Genomic DNA, 14,876 nt, shown 5'->3' with positions numbered 1-14,876 from the left:
GATAAAGAAACACCTTTTTATAGAAAAGCTATTACTACCGACAGAGTGTGGAAAATAACAATTTGACAATGAAATGATGGATCTAGACATCAAGAGACGCTAAAATAAGGAGAAGAAATCTGGCAGATAAACTAAGCCGACAAACACGAACACACCCATCACTTGTCACACCGCTAGACTCGTGTCTCTAGGTGTTTCAACCGGAAGTATACCTAGAAGATATTCTCACCCACCTCCCCCGAAAAACACAAACCCAAATTTATTAGACTCTACCTCTACCTACGGTTACCAATTTACAGGTAACATGGGGTACAGAGAGAAAAGAAAAATACTGTAAGGAAAACAATCAGCTAAATTCGGAGAAATAAACATTCCACAGAACAATGAACTAGATTGACAAATGGCTTCAAAAAGAGAGGAGGAATTCTACTTATTAAAAGAGACGTAAAAGGCATAATAATCAAATGTAACGTGTGGATGTGTTTGGATTCTGAATCAAACTATTATAAAAAAACATTTCTGAAGTGTAGAAATCTAAAGATGGAGAATTCCCATTCCTTTGCAGGATGATAATGGCATTTCAGTTATGAAATAGCGAATTCTGAAAACTTAATACGTAAAACAGTATTTGAGATGCTTTAAAACAGTCTAGCAAAAACAAAGTCAGGAAGCGGGAGAGAGAGGGAAAAGTCAGTTGGGCAGAAGGACAGATAAGATCAGCAAAATGCCGGTAACTATTAAAGCAAATGAGATGGGACAGCTCAGAAATTCCCTGTAATATTCTATGTAGAACAAACAGATGGTTACCAGAGGGGAAGAGGTGGGGGGATGGGTGAAATGGGTGATGGGGATGAAGGAGTGCACCTGTGATGACGAGCGCCCGGTGACGGATGGACGTGTTGGATCACTATATTGCACACTAAGACAGTACGGTAGCCAACTGGAATTAAAATAAAAACTTAACAAACATATATTCTCGCTACTTTTGTATATGTTTGCAGATTTCCATAAGACAGTACAAAAAATACCACAAGCATTTTGACAATCATATTCAACGTTCTCATTATAGTTGGGAATCTACTACAATTACGACCTTGCTGGAAAAGCAATTCGTGTTCATGGAGTAGGTAGGTAAGTTTTATAAACACACATTTCTCTTCACCTAGTAATTGTATCGTAAAAATCATCTTACAGAAATAATCTGAAGTATAGGTGAAGTATATACAAAACACTTCATTACTTGTGAATACTTTTAAAAATACTTGCCTACTCAACTATTCACACGGTAAAATAGGATATACAATAATATTTAACAAGGTTACGATGTTGAACGAATACAGTACACGCGACAGAATTACAATGCGCAAAAAGAATAAAGGAAAAATGATGACAGAGAAAATACACCAAGACAGTAAAAATAAGTACCTCTGTATTGGAATTAGTAAAAATCTAGTTAAACAATTAGCTGCTGCCAGAATACCTCACCTTCCCGGTTATCATGTGACCTAAAGTGAGGGAAAAAGAATGGACTTTTATGTAGGAAGAGTTTAACGCACCTGATTTAAATTCTTATTCTGCCATTTACAAGCTGAGCGAGTTAAGTAACGTACACGCCCCAAGATTCAGTTTTCTCATCTCAAAAGGACAGAAAACATTTTCCTTGCTGGGCTATTGTGGGCATATCTGTTCTTCAAAATTAATAAGACTAAAATTGTAAGAGAAGGGGAAATGGCGCGGAGAGGGGAGGGCCTGTATGGCCCGTAACTAAAACAAGACTGGCCATGAGATAACTACAGACACAAAATGATGGACGCAAAATGATGTTTACGTGTGGCTCAATACTCTGCCTTTTTGTGTTAATTTCGGTAATAAGTAAATATAAATATACAAGAATAAAATTTACAGAGCAGTTCAGATGTTCCTCATCCCTACAAAAGAAGAAAAATGATACAGCTAAAAGTGTGGCTCAATAATCTGTTTTTTCTGTATTTTGGTTGGATGGCTTCATTTTTGCTTTTTTGAGCAATGCTAGGACTTATTCACTAAAGCAAGCACACCCTATAAAAGGCTGCTGTAAAGAACCTTGTCTGCTCTGAAACCTAACCCCTAACAGTGCCTAACAAAGGGCTACATGCATGTGAGAAACTCTGTGTCCTACACTTCCCACCATCCATGCTGGACAAAAATTTAACTCCCCCCCACATCTATTGGTCATATTTTCTCATGTTGATAGTGAGTTGTTGAAACACTTTCTAAAAGCAGCTTTTCACTGTGGTAAAACAGAGCTGAGAAATTTTCTTTCCCATAATTTCTCAAAGAGACTTGTCAACTTGTTAAATAAGTCTGGACCCAGCATATCAAATCTCAGCAGATCATATTTGCAGCTAGTGCATGAACATGAGGATATGCAAATCGTGTATACATGTATGGATTTTGTGAACAATCATTTCAGTCAATGAAAATCACAACTTCCTATAAGTAAGCGTGTATATACAGAAATATAAAAATCAAACTTCTGTTTTATACCAACATCTAATCAATATGCAATATGAAGGATATGCAGAGCTTTCTTACTCTCAGCCTTAATTCTTCAGCAAAAATCACCACAGACATGAAAAATAAAATTTACTTTTGAGTTAACAGTTTCCCTGGACCTAACATTGCAATGAGAAAAAATCTGACCTTGATGATACCCAAGGTGCCCACCTATGCAAGAGTCTGTAAGATACAGGGTTGAAACTATATATTTAGAGAAACAGACAAAATTGAATCTCTCTCTCTTTTTTATTATGCTTATTTTGAGAGAGAGAGCACGTGTCCATGCGAGTGCAGGGAAGGAGCAAAGGGGGGCGTGGGGGGTGGGGGGAGTGGGAGGAGAGAGACTCCCAAGCAGGCTCTGCACTGTCAGCACAGAGCCTGACACAGAACTCGATCCCACAAACCACAGACCGTGACCTGAGCTGAAACCAAGAGTCAGACGCTTAACCGACTGAGCCACCCAGGGGCCCCCTGTCACCACACAGCTGGATTTCCATCTGCTAATGTGTAAAATGGGAATGCTAACAATACCTGTCTCGTAAAGCTTTGTGGAAAACAAGTAAAATTATCTACGCAATGAGCTTAATATTTAGCACAATGCCAAGTGCACGTTATATACTCCAAAGTGTTACCTAGGAACAGGAAGTCACTCTTGAAACACAACAGAGAGTACTCAAGGGCATCTATTGAGTGAATATGCTCTCGTGAGGAAAAGTATCCTTAGCATACCACTTGCAGGAAGTACCCAACAAAACAGAGATCAAACGGTTAACTGAGAAAGACCTCAACCAACTAGCTTTTGGTCGTTTCCTTAGAGCCAAGGTATCCCAAGGCTCTTTAATTAAAAACCAAACACAATATAATAATAATCAACCCTACCTTAAACAGAACTTCCTCTACTGAAGTGTCGCTCCTACTGACCTCTTTGGGTTCACAAGATAATTAAGATGCCATCTGTGTGACCAGACTGCTTGGTCTGTGTACTTCCTTCTTCCCCTTATTCCCATCCAGTGCTTCCTCCTACATGCCCGAGCTCCGACAATAACCTAACTGAGCTCCTTCTACCAGTAGATTTCATCTCAAATCCATCCTGGAGGACACAACCAACTAAATACTCTTAGGTCTTAGTTTAATGTCACTTTACTTCTCCCCAACTAAAAATGCTTCCTAACATCTACTCAACTGTCCACACTCCTTGGAGTAAACAACCCAAGACTGCCTTTCTGTGCCTCGTGACACGAAGCTCCACACCACGGAAACCCATCTCCTGATGAGAGATGAATAAGCCTTGGTCCTTCATGTCATCTCACTGCATCCATTTTGTAACCATGAAGTCACAAACATCCTGTGTCACAAATTCTCCACCAATCTACTGGCTGCCAACAATCTTCCTTAGGCACTTAAAACCCACACTTGAAATTTTTTTAACGTTTATTTATTTTTGAGAGGCAGGGGGAGAGAGAGAGAGAGTGCGAGGAGGGGAGGGGCGGTGGGGGTGGGGTGGGGGGGTGGGACACAGAATCCGAAGCAGGCTCCAGGCTCTGAGCTGTCAGCACAGAGCCCGACATGGGGCTCGAACTCACAAACCACGAGATCATGACCTGAGCCGAAGTCGCACACTCAACCGACTGAGCCACTCAGGCGCCCCAGACCCACACTTGAAATTTTAACTAATCAAATAATAGTGTTGGTATCCAGAACATAAATAAACATCTTGCTCTACATTTTTCCCCACGTGCCAAATGTCTTACATTTCCAAAACCGTACTGTAAATGGCTAGAGAAAAGTTGGCCATGCCTTAAATCGCTCTTCAAGATAACACACTCAGGGGCACCTGGGTGGCTCAGTCGGTTAAGCGGCCGACTTCGGCTCAGGTCATGATCTCGCAGTTCAAGAGTTTGAGCCCCACGTCGGGCTCTGTGCGCTCAGGGCCTGGAGCCTGCTTTGGATTCTGTGTCTCCCTCTCTCTCTGCCCCTCCCCCACTCATGCTCTGTGGCTCTCGAAAATAAATAAATGTTTAAAAATAAAAAATTTAAAAAAAACCACACACTCACTACCTAAACTACTAGACACTGGACCGTCAATCAAAGAGGCCAAGGCTCTGGAGAAGGACTAGAGCAAGAACCAAAACCGTGAAATCAGAAATACAAAATGGCTCAAAGAGAATCCACTGGAGTATTTTATTTATAAGAGTGTGTAATGTACATATTCTTATTTTCTTGCAATCAAAATAAGATATCCAAAGCTGAATTTGCTCCTTGGTATGTAACTGTTAACACATTCAGCAAAAAGGGGCATTAGTAATCAAGCACATCTTTGGTCATCTTGAAAATGAACAGAATTCATCCTAAAACAATACTGGAACAGAAGTTAAAAAGATCTGGGTTTTATACTAGATTCACATTTTTCCTTCTGTGACCTTAAGAACCTTCACCAGATCTGTTTCCTCACCTAAAAACTGAAAAGGGTATACTGGCTAATTCCTCCATGTTTTTATAAAATGCCAGATAGTCAAATGTACATTAAACTCATTTCTAACTTACTTAGTGAGCCAGTCTCTAAAGATTAAAGAACAGAAGCATCAGCTCTCGTTTCAAGGAGCTGAGTTACATAAAGTGAACATGACAGTGCAATGCAATATGCAACACTACAGAGAGGCAGGCAAAAGTTCTAGAAAAGAATGAGATAGGCGAGAGTCCACATAAAGGTGATACCATTCCAAAAAATACCCAAAAAAGGGTATGTGACATTGACCAATGATTTAGCCTCCTTGACCACATCTACTAAAATGTTAAAGAGGATAAGCTTAGCAACTCACTAACTTCCTTGAAGAAATCAATCATTAAGAACAGCTAACGCTCGGGCGGCCTGGACGGCTCAGTCGTAACGGACTCTTCATTTCGGCTCAGGTCATGATCTCATGGGTTCATGAGTTCAAGCCCTGCATCAGGCTCTGTGCTGACAGAGAGGAGCCTGCTTGGGATTCTCTCTCTCTGCCCCTCCCTTGCTCATTCTCTAAATAAAAAACAAACATTTAAAATAAAAAAGAGCTAACCCTTTCATCAACTTACAAAGTTGGGATTGCTCATAAGCACATTTTCCCTTAACTCATATAAAATCTACCAAATTTCTAAGTGGATTACATCTAAACGATCCAGAACTAAACTCTTACAAGCAATGGTAAAGTGCTAGTATATAAGTCAACTGCCGCTGAAACAGTTAGAATTTTACTTTAGGAGCGGGCACCTGAGGGGCTCAGTTGGTTAAGCATCTGACTCCTGACTTAGGTTCCGGTCACGATGTCACAATTTGCGGGTTCGAGCCCCATGTCAGGCTCTGCACTGTCAGTGAGGAGCCTGCTTGGGATTCTCTCTCTCCCTCTCTTTGCCCCTCCCCTGTGTGCGCTCACGTGCACGTCGTGCTCTCTCTCTCAAAATAAACTTTAAAAAAAAGGAAATTAACTTTATATGACATAAAATTTAAGCCCAGTACATAACACATAACTACTTTTCACCAAATAGTCAAGATTTTCTAAAATTTGGCACAATGCTCGTTTTCTGTATAAACTTAATTTTTATAAAATGAAGTCATACTTTGTATGACAAAAGCTAACCCAAAGCAATTTTAAACTAAAAGCAACAGGTTAGTAACTCAGCAATTGACACAAGATTTTCTTAAAGTTATTATGTGGTCTTTTCCCTAAACAATGTCTTTAGTTTCTGTCCATTGAGAAAATAACTACTAAGTGCCTATTATATATACTTACATACATACACATATATATATTGGGGGGGTGAGGGGAGAGACAGACCTGAAGGAAAGAGCATTTATCAAAACATGTCAAGCATACTCTAACAGTAATTAAAACCAGGAGCCTGGCCCATTAATAGATAACATATGGAACAGAACAGATTCAAATGCATCTTCATATACACACACAGAGATAAACATTATAATTTCAAATTGGGGGAAAGGAAACATTGTGTAAGCAACAGTACTATGACAAACGGCTATCCACACATACCGAAAAATAAAGTCTATCTGAAATGCCACCAGTTTTTACCTTTCAGGTTACTTCTAATGACTAAAATGAAGAGTGTGGACTCTTGTTATAACAAGCACACTGGCAGTTTTGACAAGAATGAAAATGGGTACAACTTATAAGATTTAATCTGGCAATACGAAAATATAAATTATGTATTAAGATGTACAAACCAGCAATTCTACCGCTGGAAATATATTGAAAGCAAAAAGACAAGTGTACAAAGGTATATATCCAACGAAATCTTTATTTTTAACAATGAAAATTCAGAAAACTATCAATCATGATTGATCAAATAAATTACGGTGCAGCTATATTATGTGACATCATTTAGATATTTAAAAACGTTAGCTCTATACATATTCATTACTGATATATTTATTATCCAGTAAGAAAAGTTAGTTACAGTACATATCATGTGAGTCAGTAGGCAGATTTTATTTTTATCGTATTAACTAATGCTGACGGAGTACGTGTATACACAAACATTGAAAAAGTGTGGCCTATAGCAACTTTTTTTCTAGATATGTCTCCTGAAGCAAAGAAAACCAAACCAAAAATAAACTATTGGGGCTGTATCAAAATAAAAAGCTTCTGCACGGTGAAGGTAACAACCAACAGAACTAAAAGGCAACCTACGGAATAGAAGATATTTGCAAATGACATATCTGATAAAGGGTTAATATCCAAAATACATAAAGAACTATAAAATTCAACACCAATTAAAAAGTGGGCAGAAGACATGAACAGACATTTCTCCAAAGACATATAGATGGCCAAGAGACTCGTGAAAAGATACTCATCACCACTTACCATCAGGGAAATGCAAATCAAGACTACAATGAGATACTACCTCCCACCTGTCAGAATGGCTAAACTCAGGAACAACAAATGTGGACCACATGTGGGGAAAAAGGAGCACTCTTGCACTGTCGGTAGGGATGCAAACTGGTGTGGCCACAATGGAAAACAGCATAGCGGTTCCTCAAAAAGTTAAAAACAGAACTATCCTATGATTCAGCAATTGCACTACTGGGTATTTATCCCCAAAATATAAAAACACAAGGGACACAAGCATCCCTATGTTTACAGCAGCATTATTTACAATAGGCAAATTATGGAAACAGCATAAGTAAATGTCCAATGATGAATGGATAAAGACGATGTGGTACACACACACACACACACACACACACACACACACACACACACACACACACAGAATATTATTCAGCCATGAAAAAGAATGAAATCCTGCCATTTGCAATGACATGGATGGAGCTAGAGAGTACAATGCTGAGAAAATAAGTCAGAGAAAGACAAATACTGTATGATTTCACTCATATGTGGAATTTAAGAAACAAAACAAATGAGCAAAGGGGAAAAAAGAAGCAAACCAAGAAACTGACTCAACTTTAGAGAATAAACTGATGGTTACCAGAGGGGAGAGAGTTGGGGGGGGGCCCAAATGGGGATTAAGGGGTGCACTTGCGGTAATGAACACTGGATGGTACTTGAAGTGCTGAATCACTACAGTGGACCCCTAAAACTAGTAACACTGTATGCTAACTGAAATTAAAATAAAAACTTAAAAAAAAAAAAAACAACTCTGGAACAACTTAACATCGATCTCTTTACAATGGCTATCTCTGGATGCGGGCCTTTCACTTTCTTTGGTGTCCTTAAAAATCACATTTATAACCAGGCGTAAAAATACTTCCATTTTGAAAAAGAAAAAAAGACAACATTTTATGCACCACAAAGAAATAAAAAACTTGAGTATGCTGCACTAGAAGAGCTGGTCCAACTGAAAGAGCAAGTCAATGACCCCCATCTGCTGTCCCCATTCTAGCCCCCAATTTGCCATCCCAGTGTAGATATGCCTCTCCACTCCACAATCTTCCCTACGTGGTCATTCATATTTAGTTCTCCAACTGCTGTCTTTACATCCATGTAAGAGGGAGAACAGAACTGTGAAAAGAACATGAGATTTGGAACCAGAAAAGCTATTTTTAAAAGTTTTTAAATGTTTTTATTATTTATTTTTGAGAGAGATAGAGAGACAGAGTACAAGTGGGACAGGAGCAGAGAGACAGAGGGAGACAGAGAATCCAAAGCAGGCTCCAGGCTCTGAGCTGACAGCACAGAGCCTGATGCGGGGCTTGAACCCACAAACCGCGAGATCACGAACCTGAGCCGAAGTCGGGCACTTAACCGACTGAGCCACCCAGGTGGCCCTCAGAAGCCTATTTTTAAGTCTCATTCCCTCGATCGACTGTGTGTGACCCTGACTAACCTCATCAAACAAACCGGTTTTTTTACAGTTTCTAGTGTTAAGTAAGCTCTACCCCCAATATGAGGCTCCAACTCATAACGCGAAGATCAAGAGTTACATGCTCCACCAACTGGGCCAGCCAGGCACCCCCAAACTTAAATCAGTTTGAATACAAAAAAACTCCCTATCTCACAGGGTTGTTGTGAAAATGTAAAGAATCTACACATAAACGGAAGAGTTATGCAAACTGGAGTGCAATACAAACAGCATCAGTTACCGTTTAACCCAGATCTCTGCCTCGGGGCACAGGACTAACCCTCAGCGGATGCTAAATATCTGCCGTTAGCAATCATATTGTTTGCTGCAAACCCGACATACCCACATTTCAATTCAGTGCTTTTCCTTGACAACTATTTACTCCCTAACTTCTTTTGTCAAAAAAACCCCTTATCTTTCCCCTGCTGCTCAGAACAGGGGATTTCTATCTAAATCCTATCCGCTTTTCCTTCAGAATCCAACCCTTCATTTTCCAAGGACACACCCCTTATTTTAGAGCCTAGAAACTCTTCCCACTGCCTTCCCACCCCAAGCCTCCCTGAGCACTCCCACCAGTCACAACCACTGCCATCAGGCTGCATGCCTCCTGTACCTTCAAGTACCTTCCCTAGAACCTCACAGCTGCCTACAGCAGGTCACAGATCAATGGCATGCCTCGCGCTGTAGCTTGTTTCTTTGCAGCTCTCTCCCCTGTGACCACAGTACATACCCCCAGTATGGTTTCACTGAATTTCATTATCTGTCTGCCCCTTTAAGGGTGTGAATTTGCCACCTCTGGCTTAAAGCTAGATTAATATTAAACTGTCAGACTTGGAAGCCAGATTTACCTCTATGTGAATCCCATCTCTCTCAACGAGGCTCAGATAATCCATATGATCAGTTTACCATCCGTGGGCTGAAATGATACCTTCTACAGAGTGTATCTCAGACTCCATTACGGTGCAAGAACGGTGGCGATTATAACTCCAGTGTTCACAGACGTCATAATTAAGCCCTTAGTTTACCTTGCTAGAAATATCTCTAACTACTCCTCGACAAGAAACTCCTGTTCTCTCCCTTTATATAACCCCGCCAGATGAAACTCCCCCAATTTCTGCTCGTCTGAACTGTACTCATCCCAGTAGGGTCCCAAAACACGGTTCTCTTAGCACTTCTGGGACGTGTTCCCTAATCACAGGTGGTCCACAAGAACTCTTTTCTCTCTGAATTTACACACCTACGTAAGGTAGTAGAATTATACTGGGGAAAAAAAAATCTCGTATCACAAAAGGACATTTGTTCCTCCTGGATCCTTCTGGGATACAGTCAGCTATAAATGAGAGGACTTAAAGGAGTGACATATTTTTCTTTTTTTTTTTGCTTTGAGATACAGTTCTTTTTCTTAAAAAATGCTTCCATTCAATTCACTCCCAGATACATAGGAGTTACAACTAGACTTTCAAGTCCAGAAGAAAGAAAGAAAAAAAAAAAAAAAAGCATCTCCAATACCCGTGAAAACCACCACCTATCCAATTTATCGATTGGAGATTAATTTACAATTTCCTCTTTTGAGAGAGTACCGATAATGATTAGGTCAGTCATTACAGTTTACTGTCAACTTTTCAAAATTTAGGATTAGCTTCCTTATGGGGAAAACAAAGGGGGGAAGAAAACCTCAATTTCTGACATCCCAAACTGAACACATTCAATCATTATTCACACTGCATTTGTTGAACACTCAACACAAGCCAAGACTGTGCCAGGTGCTGGGATTACAAGTACCCACAAACTGCTTTCAGGTCTGGTAGAATTCACAAAATTTGGATGAACTATACACACTGGCCCAAAAGTTTCATAGAGAAAGAACAAGAATCGGAAATAATTTTGTCGGATTTGTAATTCTGCAGGTTGCAATTTGACCTCAAGGAGGGACCACTAGGCGCTGCATCAGTGAAAATAACGTTCACCACAAACGGAATGTCTGGGTTACCCAGGGACTGAAAGCTGGACTTCAAACCCTCCAAATCAGATTATTTCCATCTGATCCTACCCTTTCTCTGCCAAGAGGAAAAGAAAAAGAGAAAAAGAAGAGTAGGTCAGCCATTTTCCTCACGTTCCCCCCAAAAGAACCTTTTCCATAAAAGTTCAAGGCCTCCTAAATGAATGCCTTATCTACAAGTAAATACGCAACTTCAAATTCAGACAGCTCCAACAGAATGAAGACAACAGGACTACTTTTAATAGTCTGGCATATTCCTTCAGATTTTTCTATGTGTTGAGAAAAAAATGTATGTGTTTCATAATGCTATACAACTTATTTGAACTGAATAACATATGTGGGAATCTTTCCCTCAATACACATAAATGTATTCAACACGTTGCTCTCCTGCCACTCATAAAAAATTATGTAAAATGCATGATTTACTGATAATCTGAATTTGAAAACCTTATTAGTCTTAAAAAAGTCCCTATAGAAAATATCATTAGTTTTGTCATTTTGAATTAGTCTTATTCACAAAAAGTAAATTCATGTTGTATTATTGTGTTTGAACAGGTTTTCTTATACATACTATGTCATTTGACAGCTTCTGCTTAACAGGAATTCAAAAAAACTGTTAAAATGAATTTAAGTCAAGTTTACTAGAAAATAGCCGTCTTGCCTCCAAATCATACCAAGAATGGAAGCCACATCCGTTGCTTCTGCATTAGTGTCACCAGCTGAGCTATGACATCCAGGGCTGCGCCTGGTCTAATTTTTGAGGGATGGCAAGTACCAAGTGGGGACCCTCCCTGTACACGTGAATTCAGGTTTTCTAAACTCTTAATATTCGCAGAATTGTGTCTACAGCAAAAGTGTTATAATTCTATGCTTCGTTTTGGAATACTTAGTTTGAAAATGCAATCAAAATTATATACAGTAAACACTGAATTAGCTTTGTTCTAGGAAGCCTATGTAAAAACACAGCAATCTCAAGAAAAGGATGTGCACATCTGGAACTTGCAAAATAGCACCTAAAAAAACAATAGATATATTAGCAGTACGGTACTGATTCGAGTAACGTTTCAACAGATAGTCTGGATAGTTACTGATCAATTATTACGTGTAGAGTATGAAGGAAAAAACGATGTGTTTAGTCCCGAACCAGTAACAACAACAACAACAACAACAACAAAATGGAAATGAGTCATAATTATTTTCATCCTTTAACACGATTACAAGCTAATAAAATACGAGAATTCAAAAGAGGGCAAAGTCATGGGGGGTGATTGGGAGGGTGGGGTGTCTTCCATAATCCTCAGGGTACTCACTAAACAGCTGTGGAAGACGAAACTGCCCAATGAAAGAAAGGGTGCATGAAAGTACTCAAGTACTCTACTTGGAAAAGGTAATTTAAAAGGACCTCATCTTTATTGAGGGACGGAAAGAAATGCCATCCTCTCAGGAGACAGACAACAGAGGTCCACTTACAGGCAAATTCGGTTTATTAGGGCCACAATAATAAGCAAACCAGAAACGTGATAATTAAAATTCACATACTTTTATCAACAACAGTAAGTACGTCTTTAATGCAGCACCCTACAATCTGTTTCTCTAGCATTATATCTATTCCAGCATCTTAAAGCAGGCTGCATTTGCAATTTATCTTCTTTAACATTTCTCAAAGTTCACCATTTCCTCTAATCTTATACACAAAGCTTACATATAAAGTTCTTCTAATTCATTGTTCATGTTACAGGAGCTAAAACTGTGTTGCAGGGGTTTAACATTTCCTGAAAACATACGTGAATTTAGGTACAAGTTGCCTTCTAGCCTTGCTGAGTTTACTGGAACAAACCTCCGTGCCTTCGCACATGCAAGATTACGGCACTTTACAGCTTCCTTACTGTTACCCAAAAAACCTGAGTATCTACAGAGCCCTCTCTGCCATCATTCTCCTAGTCATGAGTCACCCTCCCCTCGTTCCTACAGTCCACCCTCAGTGACCTTTTCGCTTTTTCTTTGTATGCCAAATATCTCCCTCACAGCCTTTGCATTTACTATTCCTTCTGCCAAGAATGCTCTTGCCTCAGATCAGATAGTCACACAGCTAGCTTCCTGGCTTCTCCTGGGTCCTTATTTCAAAGTTAACAATCAGGGAGGACTTCCTTGGCCACTTTATCCAAAGTTTCAACCCCTCAATCCTGACACTCCTCTCCTCCTGTTTGTTTTCCTTCCCAGCATGCGTCTCTTACTCCGTAGTTTTCTTGAATGAGTACAAGGGTTTGGTTTGGTTTGTTCACTGCCAAGTCCCCAGTACTTTTACACCAGTGTGCCTGGCACACAGTAGGTACATGATCAGTCCCAAGCCAAAATTTGTTGAGGTGGATAGGACATCTTTTTAAAGAAAAGGGAAGTGACTTATCCATGTCAGATCAGGATTCTAAAAATATCGCTACACTCCATAAAAACCCAAATCTCCTTCAGTACCTTTCTTTCAAATTTCCAATAATGCTACAATATTGCAATCAATTTTATACATGACTCCAATTTTCTATTATAAGGCAAGAACAATTTCTTACACATTCCTATATTCCTTGGAATTACTGGTCCAATGGTCTACCTGTAGTAAGTAAATACCTGCATGAATGAATGTGTGTAGAAAGGCACTGCTAGATTTTCACTTCAGTTTCTTGAGCCACTATTATCTGTACTACAAAAGAAAAGGCTTAATTGGGGTTAGAGAATAGTATTATCCAAACAAGAACATTTTACTAGATACCCCTTTTAAAAAAACATAAGTTACACACATCTGCAAAGGACAGCATATAGCAGGTGCTCAAACATTTGCTGAAGGCATGAAAATTTAAAGACAGTCTCAAAATCAGAAGCCAAAGAAAAGCTCCTCTTAATCTTACATGATAAAAATTTAGGTTCAGAAGTGTGGCTTTTCAAAAACAAAGGTCTTGTGTCCTCTGCCCTTTAGGACCTTATGAATCTGACTTGCTAAAAGTCAATGTGTCATGCATTCTGAATTTGTATGTGTTAGCAAGGGCCAGAAAAATTTTCTGAGACAACAGTACTGCTCCACTGCCTTCCCTGTCATCCAACACCATCAGAACTAGGCCAATTATTAATCCTAAATTTGACTATCATGAAACATTCAAAATAGACTAAGGAAAATTATGCGCCAAAAGTGGTCTGAGTCCATATCTAATGTCCATCAACAGACATTTATCAACATAAACACCAACATAAAGCATCTCTTTCATAAAACTCTAGATTTTAAACACAATGTAAACACTAAAATTAAAAAAAAAAAAAAAGACAGGAATGTTATTGAGAAAATGTGTTCATTAAGGCCACACTCTGCTACAACACTAAATACAGAAAAAGTAAAAACATCTTCCCACCCCTAACAATTGTCTGTTTACAAAGCAAACCCCCCCCCCCCCAAATAAAATCCTCAAGGTACTTTTGCTTCCCATAGTAATACCATCTCAGAATGGTAAAGACCCAATTCGTATCAAATATCGAAATATAATTCTGTGACTCTTCATGAAGCGGATTTGTTGATGTAAATTAAGAATCGTCTCCTCCTAAGTTGCTTACCTTCTGACCCATCGGACAGATCAACAAGCAGCATCAACAAGCAGCATCAGCACCCAAAAACCTAGAAACTATACAATAAAATAATAGGCATATTTTCATAGGGCCCAAATCATCGCTCTACGTACAGTGAACTCGAGGCAAACATTGTTATCTAGCTTAATGACTTGTAGTAACAAGACTCTATCAACAGTGAGCACATTAGTCTTCCTTGACATCCAGGCACACAGCACTTCGTGGTATGACCGCACTTTAAAGAGTTCCTGATGGAAAAGACTAGATTACGAAACCATAAACAATAAACATAGTACATCCACCAGGCGGTGGAAGAAACTATTCATTCCCCCCCAGAAGCTGCCATTCCTCCTGTTGTTCTCCAGCTTCGACTAAGGAAGTT

At 39.4% G+C, this 14,876-nt stretch overlaps 1 protein-coding gene across 3 annotated transcripts in view; it reads right to left on the bottom strand.

Moving 5' to 3' along the window:
* Positions 1-14,876, bottom strand: part of RB1CC1 (RB1 inducible coiled-coil 1) — a 91,853-nt gene that overhangs the window by 76,211 nt on the left and 766 nt on the right. The gene's annotated exons all lie outside the window — the stretch shown is intronic.

Source organism: Acinonyx jubatus, chromosome F2, assembly GCF_027475565.1.
Source record: "Acinonyx jubatus isolate Ajub_Pintada_27869175 chromosome F2, VMU_Ajub_asm_v1.0, whole genome shotgun sequence".
Taxonomy (NCBI): Eukaryota; Metazoa; Chordata; class Mammalia; order Carnivora; family Felidae; genus Acinonyx; species Acinonyx jubatus.
Note: the sequence above shows the minus strand (reverse complement) of the source record. Positions and strands in the feature narration are given on the sequence as shown.